The following is a 15,793-nucleotide window of genomic DNA, read 5'->3' on the forward strand; positions in this document are numbered from 1 at the left end:
GCAATCTGTGCCCAGTGCTCAAGCTCAAGCTCAAGCATTCAAGAACAGCTTAGCATGAGCATGAAGCCATGAAGGACATTAAGGCTGAGAAGTGGGCAAAGAAGTGGGGAGCACTTCCCAGCACCACCTCTGGTATCCACAGCACAGTAGGAAGCTTGAATTCCTGGCATTCATTGGGGTGATTCTTTGGTGCCCCACTGCCTTGGCACTCACTGTACCTTCTGCCCCTCATAAGGCGCAGCGGTTGAGCGCTGGGTTGCGAAGCTGCCCATGGCCTCTGCAGCGCCAGTTCGATCCCTCGCTGCTCCCCGGCCACCAGAGGAGGTTCCCACATGGCGCGCAGACCTCTCCTGCCGCCCGCTGCTCCCCTCGGCGGTGTACATCGGTCCTTCTGCCGGCTCTGCTCCCCGCTCTGGCTCTGGTGAATTCTCTCACCCTCCCGCGCTTCTGACTGTACCCAGTGCATGTATAAACAAACAAACAAATAAATAAAACATGCCTCTATAAAAAAAAAAAAAGAACTGGGGAGCACTTCCCAGTACCACCTCTGGTATGCACAGCACAGTAGGAAGCTTGAATTCCTGGCATTCATTGGGGTGATTCTTTGGTGCCCCACTGCCCTGGCACTCACTGTACCTTCTGCCCCTCATAAGGACAGTTCTCTCGTTACTTCAACAGGGGAAAAGACAACAATTTGAAAGTCTATACCTACTACAACCCATCAAAATTAAAAACGAGGGGACAGACGAACAGATCACAAATGTTGGAGGGGAAAACAAAAGATGGGAGCCTCATTCCAGCAAAACTGCAGCACATGACTGACATAGATTTAGGGCAACAGTTCTAACAAAGCCATGGAACTCCAATAACAGAGAACATGAGCCAGCACGAGAATACAAACAAAGCAATATGAGGTGGCTACAGTTAGAAATCACAGAAGTCTGAAACACTATAACTAAATGAAAAACATTCATTGAGGGCGTCAGTAGCAGACAAACAGAAGCAATGGAAAGAATCGATGAGCTCGAGAAACACCATGTTGGCGAACACACAATAGAACAATGCAGGAAAAAAGGAATTTGAAAAAGGATACCATGTTTTCCTGTCGGGAAAACAGAGAGAAATCACATCCATCTCATATGGGTCCTAGAAGTAACAAAAACAAAGGCATAGAAAGTTCACTTAAAAAACAATGTCAAAGGGGCAAAATGGCAGCAGAGTAAAGATGCTGGGCTCACCCTCTCCATGTGTTCAAACTAGATTGCAACAGAACAAAGCCAATGACTCCTGAAGGAAAAACAGACAATTACAGCACAAGTTAAGTGCCCATCCAGAGAAGGGAGACCCCAGCAAGCAGTGGAACAGGCCAAGCAGGTAGCCTGCCTGGGCAGTGAGGTGAGCCCCAGTGGCCAGGCAGAACTGGCAATGTGCTTACACGGAAACATTTGGCAGACCTCAGCAAGCCTCCAGACTGGGTCCTGAAGCAGACCCACCACCCAGGCCCCAGACGGTGGTGCAGATCTCTGAGCTCAGCAGTGGCTCATGGAAGCAGCCCCATTGACAGCAGGCCTTGGCAGTTCTCAGTGAGCCAGGGCAGGACTGGAAGAGACCAGCCACAGCAGGCATTGGTGCAGACATCAGTGATCATTAGTGGGGCGCAGGAGGCACTCCGGGAAGTAGCCCTTGGCAGACCTCAGGGCCTAGAAGCAAATCCACCAAGGTAGGTCCCCTGCTGAAGTTGACCTACGTCAAGACACGCAGTAAGGAAACTAGAAAGAGTTCAAGGCAAAGAAAGAATGTAGGAGGCAGCCAGGCAGAAAATGCAGATAACCTATAAAAGTACCCTCTTCAGGCTTACGTCTGAATTCTCTGAGGAAATTCAACCAGCGAGGAGAGAATGGAATAATGTATTCGAAACACTCAAAGATCAAAACTGCCAGCCAAGAATATATATCCTGCAAGATTCTCATTCAGATGTGAGGGAGAAAATAAGGCCTTCACAGACAAATGAAAGCAGGAGTTTGCTATCACTAGACTTCCTCCTCAAGAATTATTGAAAAGAAAACTCCTATCTGAATTTCAGATAAGAAAAGCCACAAGAAACTAAACTATAGAACAGAAAACTAAAGAAAAAATTACTGTAGCTAATACCTTTATATCAATAATCACTTTAAATGTGAATGGAATGAACTTGCCAAGCAAAAGGCACAGAAATGATGGTTGGATCTGAAAACAAATCCAACTTCTTGTTGTCTCCAGGAGACCTATGTGAGTTCAGAAGATAAACACATTCAAAGCAAATGGCTGGAAAAAAATTCTACAAGTGAATGGGACCCTCAAAAAGGCAGCGACAGACATACTTCATCAGACAAAGAAAAACCCTTTCAGTTAAAAAAGGGAACAAGAGGCAGAATGGTCACTCCATAGTGATTAATGGAGCAACACATCAGGAAAGGATCAATATAACATCAGCATACATGCAGCAAACAAAGGTGCACCCAAATATATAAGACAACTATTTAATAAACCTAAAAACAGACATTGACCACAACACAATGATGGTAGAAGACTTTGACACCCCACTTACATCAAAGACAGATCAACCAGAGGGAAAATCGACAAGGAAACAATAGCCTTAAGTGAGCAATAGACCGCTTGAGCCGACCAGACATTTATGGAGAATGACACTCCCCAAAAGCTGAGCACACATTCTTCTGAAGGTCACATGGAACATTTTCCAGAGTGGATCACATGTTGGGTCACAAAACAAGTGTCAATAAATTCATGAAGTTTGAGATCATTGTCAGGTACCTTTTCTGATCAGGTATCAAATAGAATTCAAGCACAAAAAGAAAGTGGGAAAAACCCCGAGTATGTGGTGACTATAAAGCACAACACTCGTGACTATTGGGTTAATGAGGAAATCAAAGAAGAAATTTAAAAAACACCTGGAGACAACAGAAACTGAAGACACAACCTATCAGAACCTCTGGCCAGGATCAAGAACAGTTCCAAAAGGGAAGTACACGGCAACACAGGCACACAAGAAGAAATAAGAAAGAACTCAAATAAATATGCTAACATTACCTGAAAGAATTAGCAAAAAAGCTAGTTGAAGGAAGGAAATAATAAAAATCACAGTGGAAATAAATGACATAGAAGTTAAAATAACAATTTAAAAAAAATCATTGAGTGTCTCCCTGGTGGTGCAAGGGTAAGACACAACCTATGAAGCTATCTGCAGCTACTGGGCCATGGGTTCGATCCTCAGCCAGGGAGCTGCCCACATGGCACAGCAGAACTCTCCTGACTCGCCCGCTATTCCCCTCAGCAGTGTATTTCAGTCAGTCTGCTTGCTTTGTTCCCCACTCTGTCTCTGGTGAATCTTCTCATCCCCCTACACCTCTGGCCTGTACCCCACCCCTTGTATGCATAAATAAATAAATCTTAAGAATTTTTTTTAATTTAAAAAATTAATGAAATGAGCAGCTGGAACTTAGGGGAAAAAATAAGATAGAAAACTTCTAGGTAGACTCAGTAAGAAAAAACTCTTAGTACAAGTGGGTAGAAGGAACATATCTCCACAGATAAAAGGCATCTATACCACACCCACAGGAAACATACTCAGGGCGAAAATAGGACAAGATTTCAGATACACAACAATGATGTGCACTATCACCACCTATGTTCAACGTAGTATTGGAGGTACTAGAGCTATTAGGCAAGAGAGGGATATAAAAGGAACCCAAACAGGAAACAAAGAAGTCAAACTATCACTATTTATAGATGACACGATAATACATATAGAAAAACCTAAACACTACATTTTACCAAATATTAGAACAATCAGGGAAGTGAGAGACTGCAAAATCAACATGCAAAATTCTGTTGAATTCCTATATGCAAATAATGAACTACAAGAGAAAGCCCTCAGGAAAACAATCTCATTTACAATAACATCGAAAAGTATTAAATACCTAGAAATAAACCTAACAAAAGAGGTGAATGATCTAAGAAGAGGTGGCATATATACACAATGGAATATTATTAGCAATCAAAAAAAGATAAACTCATGCCATTTACAGCAACATGGATGGATCTAGAAGGAATTATGCTCAGTGAAATAAACCAGAAGGAAAAAGAAAAATATCGGATGGTTTCTCTAAAAGCAGGAATATAGGGGAACCCAATAAGACATCAGCGTAAAAAAATAATAACAGCACAAAACACAACAAAACAAAGACACAATTTTAAATCAGACACATCCTGCAGGGGAGGAGGAAGGAGAGGGATCAGAGGGAGGGAGGAGCACTGGGGACTGAGGTGATGGTGCACGGGTGCATTGGGGAAGGAAACTCTATGGGGACTACACATGGGGGGGAAGCAAATATTGTTCAAAAATGAACAATGATGTAAAAAATAAAAATAAATAAAAATAAAAATAAATAAAAATAAAAAAATAAGGAGGTGAATGATCTATTATTCAATGAAAATGATAAGGTATTGCTAAAAGTAACAGAAGATGATGCAAAAAATAGAAAGATATTCCCTGCTCATGGATTGGAAGAATTAATATTGTTTAAATGTACACCTTCTCCAAAGTAAAACATATAGAGATGAAATGCAATTCCTATTAAAGTTTTAATGGAATTTTTCAAAGAAATAGAGCAAATATAATTGAAATTTATATAGAGCCAGAAAAGACCCCAAATAGTCAAAGCAATATTGACCAAAAAAAGTATTGGAATAAAAACAGACACACAGACCAATGGTATAGAAATGACAGCCCAGAAATAAACCCATACTTTTATGGACAGTTAATGTACAAAACAGGAGTCAAGAGTACACAATGGAAAAAAGAAGTTCTATTCAACAAATGGTACTGCAATACGGGGCAGCCACAAGTAGAAAAATGAACTAGACCACTCTCTCCTACCATACACAAAAAATAACTCAAAGTGGATTAAGGGTTTGGATGTAAGATCTGCAGTCATATAATACATAAAAGCGACCAGGCAAAATACGCCATAATATTGCCTTCATGGCTGTCTTTGGGGATTTGACTCCAACTTCAAGGAAGGCAAATGCAAAAATAAACAAATGAAACTACATAAGCTAAATGGCTTCTGCCCAGCGAAAGGAAGCCTCATCAAAATTAAAAGACACCTTACTGAATGGGAGAATACATTTGCACATCACACACCTGCCAAGTAGCTAATATCTAAGATCTACAAAGGACTCAGACAACTCAACCAAATGAAAACAAGCCAATTAAAAATGCACAGGAGAGCTAAATAGACACTTCTCCAAGGACAACACACAGATGGCCAGCAGGCACATGAAGAAAATGTTCAACATCACCTATCATCACGGAAAGGCAAATCAAAAGTAGAGGGATGTACCAGTGAAAATGGTCTACATGTGTATCTGGCAGAAACCACAGAGGTTGGTTAGGATGCAGAGAAAAAAGAACCCTAGTACTTTCTTGGTGGGAATATAGATGTTTCATATGTTTGAATTCACCAATCTCATGTGGATATGGTAGATTGTTTTTAATTATTTTTTCAATTCTGAATCACACTGAAATAAACACACTTACTCTACTTTTTGGAGCATTTTTTCAATTATTAGGACAAATTCCTAGAAGTAGAATGGAGAGGTAAAAGACATGCACCTTGAATCCTCTTGTAAGCCTTTTGATTTGATACAAAAATTGGAGTAAGTATGAGCCAATTCACAATCTTCTCCTACTAGCAGATGACAGTGTTCATTACATACAACCACCCCAAAAGCTTCAGTCTTGCAATACTTATTATTCTAATAAGAAAACAAGGCATCTCACTTTTGGTTTAATTTGCATCCTTTGATTGAGAGGTCATATATTTTTTTTCCCCTTACATTTTCAGTGACTTGTATTTTCCCTTTTCAGGGTTGTGTGTGTGTGTGTGTGAGAGAGAGAGAGAGAGAGAGAGAGAAAGAAGAGAGAGAGAGAAAGAGAGAGAGAGAGAGAGAGAAAGAGAACTACCTGCTCATGTCATTGTCTTTACTTTCGCATTTGGGGTCCTTATTTTTTCCAGTTCTGAAGACACAATTTAATGTTTGTCTTCATTTCTGACACCTCATTTTGGATCTGTAGTCATTTAAGCACAGTTCTTTTACTTAATCTATCATAAAATCTTTCTGTTATCTACTTTCTTCCCAACACACATAGTGTAGCCTCACATTTGCTTTACTCACCTAGTATTAGAAATGGTGCATTTGCAACTATTTTCACAAATGGCACCCCCACGTACAACATGAGGCCAAAGCCACTCACCACTGCCAGGGCAACAGAAATCACTCCAATGACTGCAGTAAACATTTGGTTTCGTATACAGCTAAACCTATAAATAGGGAGGGAAAAATGATGAATTTTTGGCAGCAGCTTCCATACTTAAATTCCATCAATCCATGACATTCTTGATTTGGACCTGTTCTGAAATCTCTTCTGCGACCATTCTACGCCTGTCTCCTGGAGACCTTTAATTCCCATGCACTATCCCAGACCCACTACACCAATTCAAAGAGGGGGAAAAAAGTTGGCATTTTGTGCTTTTACTAAACTATCTTCTTATGCATCTGGCCAAGCACTAATTCCCTGATGGTGTTTCAGAACCACATACATGTACTGGAGCACAGCAGATGGTCATTTCCACTCTAGTGTTCAAGGAGTTGTGTGTGAATAGAACACAACACTAAAGGGCAGGCAGCTGCAGTTGAGAAAGTACCCACATCCAATTATCTTTGCACTCATTTCCTGATTCCAACTAGCTATTAACACCAACCTAAAGGGTTCCTGTACAACAGAGATAGGATGTGGTTAATAAAATGCATGAAAGCATCCTGCTAACATATTTTCAAGATTCTCCTTTATTGATGAAGTGGGTTCTAGAAAAGTTGCTATTAATTGCAAAAAAAAATGATTTGAAATGTACTGTTTTTGGATCAACACAAGACTTTTCTGTTTCTCTGTTGGACCACCAGAAATGGGAATATAGAGAGAGCATTTGAAACATGTATGCAGTACTTTGCCTCCATAATAACTACATTACATTTTAAAATATTGACAACACCCTGTGGCTTTATATTTTAATTTTCTTTGAACAGTTTTAAAACAAATGATTGATAAAAGTCTCTCTGGACTTCTATAGGAAAAAGAAACTAAGTTTGAAGACTAGGAAAGACAACTAAGGAAATGGAGCTATTGATTCTAAAACAGAATGTGACGAAAAGACTTTTTCAGACCATATTCACAAAGTAAAACTTTGTTTTTATTAAAAGGTTTCTGCACCATTGATGTGTTCCACTTTTTCTCAAACTGCTGGTGCCTTGAGTTAAATTTAGGGTCCCAAACACACACACACACACACACAATTTCAGAGCAAAAGTAAATCGCTTGGTGAACAATAAATTTGAACATAATGAATATTTTCCTTTTGCAATAATTCTTGAAAACACAATTTATAAATGTTTAAGATAAGAACATAACAAAGATGAAGTTCAAATGCAAAAAGATTAGTGAGAGCTACACAGGACATATTTAGTCTCAATCCCCTTTACAAGTTTCTGCATTTTTATGTAATTTTTTTTTAAGATTTTTTATTTATTTATTTATTTATTTATTTATTTATTTATACAAGCACTGGGTACAGTCAGAAGCGCGGGAGGGTGAGAGAATTCACCAGAGCCAGAGCGGGGAGCAGAGCAGGCAGAAGGACTGAAGTACACTGCTGAGGGGAGCAGCGGGCAGCAAGAGAGGTCTGCGTGCCATGTGGGACCCTCCTCTGGTAGCCGGGGAGCAGCTGGGGATCGAACCGGCGCTGCAGAGGCTGCAGGCAGCTTCGCAACCCAGCACTCAACCGCTGCACCACTAGGGAGGCCCTTGTGTAATTTTTTTTAGACACTGAGGTAGGAAGGCAAATTGTTGGCTACAGTGACTCTACTTTGACTAGTTGTGCTGAGTTTCTCTAAGCAACTGTTAATAATTGTAAATGAAGGAAAGATATAAAAATGGATACCATAGGAAACTGATGAAATGCGCTTGCAGATATTCTAGAACCCTACAAGAAACTTGATACAAGCAGTTTATCAAAATGATTGGAGAATGATCGAACTTTAGATTTCCTACAACCCCGGATCAATAGATCTTGACTTAGTAGGTTTACAATGATGCTGCAGAATCATTGTGTCTAAAATTTTCCTAAAACGATTCCAATGGTCAGTCAAATTGAGGCATCCCTGGTAGCAAAATGGCCAATTTTCTGAATATTCTAATAACTTGAGTGCGTCGGGCTGAATTAGAAATGATTACATTTAGAAAACTGTATGTTTGGGGAGGAGGCCACATCATTCTAAAAGATAATGATGTCTATTAAACACAAGAAAAATTAAAGTATGTTTGAGAAGAGAAGGATTTTCCAGATTGTATCAGAAATTGATCTAATAGTTGGCATAATAAGTTTTGTCATTTCTAAAATGTCAAATTTGAAATAGACTACAAACTCAATATACCACTACTTGCCATAGAATGGTGTTCAATTTGGCCATACACTCTTGGGAAGGTCTTACTATTATCCAAATGATTTCATTCCAAGCCAAAAAATATGGAATGCTCAAATGTGTTGAATCCCTGAGCTAAACAAACACAAGATAGTTGTATTGATAACAGAGAGAGGGAGGGCAAGATGTCAAAAGAATCTACAAAAGCACTAGCAGGAAAATCAGTTACATATATTCAAGTCCAAGGAAGGCAAGTATTAGGACTATACTCAGCACTTGTGCCGACAGAAATTTCCTGGTCCTTTTCCTCTTTGTGCCTGCTCCAACCCAGGAAGTAGTTTTGCAATATGGAAAGGAGGAAGGCATACTACACAAATACTATGAGAAACACCGTCTTAAATATGCTCAGAATACTAAAGGAGAACACTGAACACACTATATGAATGAAATAATAATATACATATAAAAAATTAAAAGGAAACAAACAGAAATTCTGGAGCTGAAAAGCTAAAAAAAACCAACAAACACACACACAACAGAAACAAGTGAAACTTAGAGATGCTGACCAGATTTACATTGTGCTGGAATTGCTCGCCAGAGCCATTGGTCAAGGAATAGAATAAAAAGAATCCAAGCTGGAAAGGAAGAAATATAAGTATCCTATTTCACAGATTACATAATCACAGACATGAATATTTCAAAGCATCCACAAGAAAACTACTAGTTACAAAAAATTCAACAAAGCTACAAGATACAAGAGCAACTTATAAAAATCAGCTGTATTTCTATTTATGTGCAAAGAGCAATTTCAAAAGGAAATTAATAAAGCAATTCTGTCTAAAAGAAGAAAATACTTAAGAGTACATTTGACCAAGGAGGTAAAAGATGTGTACACTGAAAATTATAAAACACTGGTGAAAGAAACTAAAGAAAACCTAATTTAATAGAAAGACATCCTTAGTTGATGTGAAGGATTAATATTGTTAAAATGTCAATCACTTAGCAATCTACTGATTCAACACAATATCTATTAAAATTCCAATTTCCTTTTTTCTTTTCAAATTCACTTGAATTTGCATGGAGCCCATGATATCCAAAACAATCTCCAAAAAGAAGAAAAAATTGCAGGACTGAGATTTCCAGATTTCAAAACTTACAAAGTGGTACTGTAATGAAAACAATGTGGTACTAGCATGCAAATAAACATACAGACTGACAGAATAGAATTGGGAGTCCAGAAATAATCCATAAATACAGCCAGTTGATTGACAAGTGTAGTAAGTCTAACAAACTGGAAAAGTCTCTTCAATAAATGGTTCTTGGAAAACGGCATCTTCACATACACAAGGATGATGCTGGGACCTTATGAAATACCATAAACAGAACTAAATAGACATTGATCAATAATCTAAATAAAAGAGTTAAAACCATAAAAACTTGTAGAGGGAAACACAGGGTCAATGTGCATAACCATGGACTTGTCAGTGGACACTTAGATATAATACCAAAAATGCAAGTACCAAAAAAAATTAGATATGTTGGATTTTATCAAAAAATAAAAAAATGTTAATCATTACAGGCCATTGTCAAGAAAGTGAAGAGACAGTCTATAAAGAGGGAGAAAATTTCAGCAAGTCATATAGCTGATAAGGGGCTTAATAACTGAAATATGCAAAGTGCTAATGAAAAACTCCGAGTCAACAACAAAAGGACAAACAACCCAATTATAAGAAGGGCAAAGGACTTGGATAGACATTTCTCCAAAGACAATATACAAGAGGCCAATAAACAGTTGAAAAGACAGTCAACATGATCAGATATTTACAGAAATGCGAATCATCACCACAATGAGATACCACTTGACACCAACTAAGACAGGTAAAATCCATAAAAGGGAAAAGAATGAGTGCTGGTTTATAGGGAGACTGTGGAAAAACTGGAGCCCCTATCTACTGCTGGTGGGATCGAAAAGGGTGTAGACTCTGGAAAACAGTGTGATGGTTCTTCAAATAGCTGACTATGGAATTCTCATGCAATCCACCAATTCCACTTGTAAATGATTCTCTTCACATGAGCACACCATGTTCCTTGCAGTGTTACGATTGTCAAGAAAAGGAAATATTCCAAGTGCCCACAAAAGACCGAGGATAACCAAATTGTGGAGCACACATACAATGGAACACAGAGCCATCAAGTGGAATGAAGCTGTCACATGTGCACAAGGACAAACCCTGGAAGCATTATGATAAGTGAAATAAGTCAGTCACAAAAAAACGTATGATTCCATTGACATGAAAATCTAAGAAAGGCAAATTCAGAGAAAGAATAGAGTCAAGGTTAATCAGGACTGGAGGAGAGAAGGGCAGCAGGAGCCACTGCTCACTGGTCACAGAGTTCCTCCTTTGGGTTATGAAAGATATTTGGAAACAGTCACGACAGTACGCAGCCGTGGGGATGTGATTGATGCCAGTGAACTGTACACTTAAAATGGTTAGAATGGCACGTGTTACATTAAATGTTTTACAACAAATATTTTTAAGTTTAAAAACTAATAAAAGTTTTTTACCTGTAACATGATATGACTGCAAATAATATGATCAGAAGGTATGCCATGTAAAACAAAGGGACCACTGACCTAGCAGTCACCTCAAATTCCAGTTTCCTAGAAAGTGATGTGAAGTAGACCACCTGTCGTAAAAATACACTCAGGTAAATAACTTTTAATTCCAATATTTGTGTATGAGTGACAAGATCTATCAAAATATTATAGCTTATTGATTGAAACATGTAACAGTTCGGTAAAAGATTAAAATATGTGAATTATGATTATAAATAAAGGTAATAAAAAATGTTCCCCACCAATCCGTGGCATGCTTTCTAAGATTTCTTTCAAAAATCCAATGTTTAACATTCCTGAGTATACAAATTCTCAATTTTCTCTAATACTGTGTAATCATTAATAACTGTCAAAATTTTGGCTTTTTCTAAATGACGAGTAGGTTGCTGTCTTTTGGTATTTAAATACAAAGTATAATTTCAGCAAGGCCTGGTATCCAAAGCCTTTTCCCAGAGGGTGTCTCTCACCAGGCCTTGCCAAAAGTGTTAGCAGGTTTGCTCCACATCTGAGGTGACTGGCAGGATGCTAGAAAATACTTGAGAAATCTGAGCTAGTTCTGTTTTTCAAAAACACCAGGGAACTTCAGCTTAAAGCTTTGTTTTTTATTCCAGTGCCACCAAGCAAGTTTTCGGGGGCTCCAGAAACAACACAGACATGAAGTGAGAGCATTCTGGCTAGAAAACCAAAAGGAACCCTGAAGATCAATGTCTGCCCTGAACACGCCCACCCCTGGGGTGGAGAATGAGTGTTTACCACTAGAATGCGACCCAGTATCTAGGCTGGCGGCTTCCCTTGGTGTCCCTTGAAGAAAGCTGGCTTAAGCTTCAAAGAGAGTGGAGCAGACCCGGTTCCAGGTCAAGGCCTCCACCAAGTAGCCAGGCGCGGACACATCCCTGGACAGGTCTTATCCCTCCCACCTTCTCCTCCCTCTAAACCCAGCCCCAGGCACCTGGATGTTCTTCAAGGTCAGGCGCTTTTCAATGGCATGAATTTGGTCCAGGAACTCGAGCAGCCACTTCTGGCTGCGCGCTGTTCTCGGGGTCCACGGTCTTCAGGTAGTACTGCAGCCGCATGGCCTTGGCTTGCAGGAGTAAGCGAGTTGTCCTCGTGCCAGGACATAGGACGGTTCCTCCCAAGAGGCTGGCCAAGTAGAGGGGCGCAGCGGAGGTGTTGTAAATAGGGAAGGTGATGCTTCTCAGGTCCATGTTGTTATTCTTCTGCCAGATGAACAGGAGTGGGTTGGAGGGCATGCAGGTGCTCTGGTACCTGGCACACACCTGAGGGTAGAGGACCTGGGTTCCATCTCCCCAGGGTGCAGTCAGCGTCTGCACCGCCTCGTCCAGTTGACTCATTTCTGAGAAATGACTTGATCCAGCAGATTGGCAGTGTTGGAGCCCACGAGGACGGAGGCGAAGTTGACCTCGGCGCTGGACTGAAATGGGGTGAAGAGGTGCGACTCGTTGGTGGAGAAATGTGCCTGCACGAAGCGCCACTCAGCCTTGGCCGGGCTGCCCAAAGAGGTATCCTGCTCCTCCAGGCTCTTTTCCGTCTCCCTGGGCAGGTATATCCACCCGGTGCCCAGGAAGCCATCAGCACCAGGGGCGCCAGCAGGAAGAGCCAGGGGTGCGAGCCCACAGCCAGCCCCATCCTCCGGAATCCCCGGGCCAGGGGCTGCTCCAGGCAGTTGGTGCGGCAGCGGGGCCTCCCAGGGGGTGGCTGCTGCCCCTGGGCTTCTGGGACCGGTGAATCCCCTCTCTCAGACGGCTGGCAGGGTGGGTCTGAGGAAGGCCCCGAAGCCTGGCTCTCGTCGGGCTCCTGCCCCTCACTGGACTCCAGGACCTGCTCTGGCTGCCCCGCGGAGGCGGGGAGCTGCTGGGGCCCAGTCACCCCCTCAGGATCTGCTCTGCTCTCAGACTCTGGCTCGGGCCAGTCCTCCTGCTCTGGCCTCTGAGCCCCTGAAGCCTCCCCTTGCTCGAACCCCCCTTGGGGTGCAACCTTGGAGGAATGGACACCCATTTCTGGAAGGACCAACCAGTTGTTCAACAGGAGAACGAGAAAGCAGCGACTGGATGTTGCGCCCAGTCCCCTCCCCCAGCGGCTTCCGGGAGGAATCCACAGGGAGGCTGTGCCAAGGGTCACAGCTCCTGTGACCTTTGACCTCCGCTGTGCATGCCGGGATGGGGCAGGGGGCTGTGAGGGGGGTACTTTGCTGGAGAGCCGGGTCTTTCCAACTGGCCTAGTTGGGGGAAGTGGTTTCGAGGCAGGTCTGCGCTCCTGCCCTTACGATCCCCCACCTGAGCGGCCTGCATTTGCTACACTGTTATCAGTCCTGGGGTTCCCTCCTGTGGCCTGGTGGGGGTGTTGGTATATCTGCGGAGAGAAGCCGAGGACAGGACAGAAAGGGAGAAGGAGGCTAGAGAAGCCCAGAGTGAAGACCTGTGGGGGCTTTTCATTTCATTTATTTATTTTTTTAGATTTGTTTATTTTTATTCAAGAACTGGGGTACAGGCCAGATGCGCGGGAGGGTGAGAGGATCCACCAGAGACAGAGCGGGGAGTGGAACAGGCAGACTGGCTGAAATACACTGCTGAGGGGAGCAGCGGGCGAGACAGGAGACGTCTGCCGTGCTATGTGGGACCCTCGCCGGTGGCCGGGGCCGGGGACAGCTCCACAGTGCAGCGCTCAACCCGCGGCGCCACTGGGGAGGCCCCACTTTTCATTTTAAAAGTGAAGAGAAATCGAATACTAATAAAATGCTAGTCATGGAAGTTGAGGTAGTTCGATTACAATCACGAAAAGTGGATATTCAGATACTTGATAAATAGAGAAAATCAGTGCAATCCAAATGACTAAAATCAAAAATGAAAGATTACCATGGATCATTCTGAAATTTAAAACAATTATAAGAAATTACTCTGAAAAATGACATGCCAACAAATTGAGCACAGTGGATGAAACAGACAAATTCCTTGGAATAGAAATGGTACCAAGGCCGAAAGGACAGACCTCTCTCTAGGAAGAGAATGACTCAGTCAAAGAAAAGCCTCTCTGAGCATGCTTTTAACTGGGCTTTGGAAAGGCGGGTGATGTACAGTTCCAATTATAAGGAAAATTGCCTGGCATTTTCCCATGGTTGCAATCTTTTTGCATTAATAGTAATGTAAGTAGAAAATGCATTTTCATAAAATCTCCAGATTATAAGACTGCTCTATCTAAGAGTTTATGGGAATATCTTTTACAGTCTCTTAAAGGAGAAATAGATTTTGAATGTTGGTTTTCCATAAAGTCATGGTTGAAAGGACACCACAAGAGGGCACCCATTTTCTGCCTTAAAAGTTACAGTAAACTAGCAGGAGGGCTCCTTTTCTTTTTCTTCCATGTTTCAAGTCCTAATTACAGCCACCTCTTGAATTTATTATTCACATGCTTTAAACCTACTGGCATCTGTATCACATTTAGCCTGTAGATGGAATTACTGATTTGGGAATGCCATGTGTTATACCACATGCATATTATGGAGGGAATGGCTTGGTTTCCTAAAGTTTGAAGAGGAAATGTCACAGGGTGCTTACAAGTACTCTACCATGAAGCAAATCCAGGCACAGGGCCTCTCACTGCCCATCTCTTTGATATTTCTTTAGCATCACATCAGCATATTTTTCCCCTCAGAAAACAACTACTGAATGTCCACAAGAGTTCACAAATCAGTCACTGGTAAGTACTAACTTTTATAGAAAAGTAATTATTTGCTCTTGGATCCTATGTTATCCTGTCTTCTCCTTCCAGATTATTTTATTAATCTACTTATCTAGATTACTAATATTTGTTTGAGTCTAGAATGTCAGTCAAAAAAGACTGCCTTTATTTAATTTTTCACCTGCCAATTTTGTTTTATATTATAAGAGGTGTAGTGGTAGGAAGGGCCACTGAGCAGGATGTCTATGATCCAGCAGATGGGTAAAGGAGAGGCTTGGAGCCCTCCATGGCTTTCTCAGGCTTTTATTGAGCTTTACATGTAGTATGGCAAACAGGTACACAGCAGGCATGGGTGCCGGGGGACCAGGAGGCCCAAAAGCATCCAAGTCCCCGCAAGTCTTCACTCTGGGCTTCTCTGGCTTCTGTCTCACCGTTTTTATGTCCTGCCTCTTCTGCTGCTGCTTCTCTTGGTGACTATCCCAATACTCCTCCCATGGCCCACACAAGTAAAGGAGACAGCTTGCAACAATGTAACAACTGCAGGGCCCCATCAGGCAGGGCTAGCCAATAGTGGGAGGGCAGAAAAACCATTTACCCTACAGAGGAATTTGGCTTTCTTACAATGCCAAAGAAATAAGATCAGGCCAGTTGTTCTATGAGTTTACCTGCTAATGTTTGATTTGTGAAACTCTTTCGTATTGGCTGCAGAGCTGGAGATCACACCAAGTATTAGCTGAGACATGATGGCATGCAAATGATATGGCATTGGAATCGGTTAGTTTCTCAGGTTTCTTCCTTTGGACTGAGACGATGCCCTGAACTTTCATCTGAGTATGGGAATACACTTTTCCAGAGAAGGATCCTCCATACTTTAGAAAATACCGTCTGTATGAGAACAGGAAAGGAATTGGGATATTAAAGAACATAGTTTAGAACTTAACA

The 15,793-nt window shown here is 41.6% G+C and overlaps 1 pseudogene across 1 annotated transcript in view; it reads right to left on the reverse strand.

Moving 5' to 3' along the window:
• Nucleotides 1-12,507, reverse strand: part of LOC311184222 (patched domain-containing protein 3-like) — a 40,936-nt pseudogene extending 28,429 nt beyond the window's left edge. Inside the window, exons 1-3 of the transcript in view lie at nucleotides 12,160-12,507; nucleotides 11,174-11,226; nucleotides 6,238-6,383 (exon numbers count right to left, since the gene is read on the reverse strand). The product of the transcript in view is annotated as a patched domain-containing protein 3-like (transcript). The remainder of the gene's footprint in view (nucleotides 1-6,237; nucleotides 6,384-11,173; nucleotides 11,227-12,159) is intronic.
• Between the last annotated feature and the right edge of the window lie 3,286 nt (nucleotides 12,508-15,793).

The sequence above is a fragment of the Talpa europaea genome, assembly GCF_964194135.1.
Source record: "Talpa europaea genome assembly, chromosome: 14".
NCBI classification, from domain to species: domain Eukaryota; kingdom Metazoa; phylum Chordata; class Mammalia; order Eulipotyphla; family Talpidae; genus Talpa; species Talpa europaea.